Below are 1,965 nucleotides of genomic sequence, written 5' to 3' on the forward strand. Positions count from 1 at the left end.
TTACCTTTGGACCTTTCCGGGTTTGCAATGTCATTTTTGTCTGCTACCTCTCTACTTGGCTGTGCTGTATCGGTTCTTCGCTCTTTGCAATTCTGCTACATCCCCTACTTTCTTTGCATTCATATGCCTCCCCTTTCCCGTTTTGCTGGATTCTGCATGCAGAGTTGTCAGCTGCCGCCGATTGCCCTTCGTGGGTTGATTGGTGTTGATTGCTCATTACGACTCCAATTACACTGCTTCCGCATTTCCTCATATTCTCCGCATCACCTTCCTGTATCCGTGGTTGTTGACGGGGCGGCCGTCACATGACTGGGTTGGGGAACGTAGTCATCCTCGTGCACATGCATCTGTGTGCGCATTGTGTACTCTCAGCGCATCTATTTCCTCACACGCCCGTCCTGATGCTGTGATGTGCATTGTACAGCCCATGTTTGCTGGGCTCCAATGTGCTTCCTCCTACAGTGGCACACCCCTCTGCGATTGACATGTATTCCCTCTAGGCCACTCCTCGGTGTATTACCGCTGCGCCGTTTGGGGCAGCCTTACACCGGCGGGGGGTTTGCGATTCAGTATTATCTGCCTCATTTGCATGGCATTGACTACTAATACATGGTTACGGCGCCGGACACCGCCGCCACTCCTTGGCAACCCTTGGGCTGTGGTTGTGGCTTTCCATGCATACTATGGTGTATTGTGGCTGTGATGCTGATGTGTCTTATACTGCTCTTTTATGACATTGTCATATTATTTCATTGTTCCGCACCTTCCGCGGACATGTCCTGGGGTTCTGCTGTGGTTTTTGCGTACATACCATTTATGTCGTTATTTACATTTTCTGCATGTTTTCTTTTGACATTCTCAGTGTCTTTCCCCATTGGCATGTTGCACCAGTATGACACCTGACGTTGGCAGCCTTCCGTTACTCCTATGTCATGTTTGGATATATGTAAACCGTTTTTTTTTGGTTTACATTGCCGTGCTGTTATGCTACGCCTGCGCCACTTCATGAATCGCTACTTGCCTTCATTTGCATGGTGCAACTCCGCATATGGGGTGTTTAACATACCTACGCCGGAGGCAGCGCAACTCAGGCGTACGCCGGTGGTGCACGTGGGATTGGATCGTACCTGAATCGCTCGGCGGCCATGTCTGGCGTTGTGGCGCCTACGCCATGCGTGCGCCTGGCGCAAGGTTCATGAATCCCGGGGTTAGTCTATTCTACCATTTTTATCAATTCCCTTATATACATAGGTTCATAGGTTGATAGGTAGGTACTAGGCTATCAGTCCAAGGGTCTAAGTAAGCCTAGCCAACAAGGTTCCCTGGCTTACGCCACCCAAGAAAGTTAATTTCCTGTGCCCCTGTCGAGCAGAGCCACAGAATGGATCCCCGGGGTGTATTTCCTATTTTCCATCCACTCATCAAGATTTTAATTGAAGAGTGCTAATGAGGAACTTTGCTTGACAAAGATGGGTAGCTTATTCCAGAGAACAGGAAGTCTCTGGGACAGGAATCTATCCCTCCAGAATATCCTGTTTATTGTGGTGACAAGGTTTAGGTCCCTAGAGTGTGTAGCTCAGAGAGATTGGGATTTCTTTAGGTGTGGCATGTCCAACAGCTCTGGGTTTAACGTAGCTTTATATGTTAGGCAGAGATCTCCTCAGAGTAGGCAATATGCTACAGCGTAAAGCTGAAGTTTTTTGAGATGGTCAGTGTGGGGCATCTGTTTGAGGCCAGTAATCCTCTTTGTGAGGTACTTCTGTGGTCTTTCAAGTTGCTGCAGATGTCTTGTGAGATACATTCCAAAAGGGGCATTGTACTCTATAATGGGTCTAATGAGTGCCAAGTAGAGGGGAACAATGAACTCTTTTTTCCTGGATGAGAACCCTTTTGTGGTGAGGTGTGCCACATAGAAGGATTTCCTGACTACTGTGGCAATGTGATTATCAAAGGAGAGACTACTGT

The sequence above is a fragment of the Protopterus annectens genome, chromosome 3.part0 (genome assembly GCF_019279795.1).
Source record: "Protopterus annectens isolate FY-2018-M chromosome 3.part0, PAN1.0, whole genome shotgun sequence".
Lineage (NCBI taxonomy): Eukaryota > Metazoa > Chordata > Ceratodontiformes > Protopteridae > Protopterus > Protopterus annectens.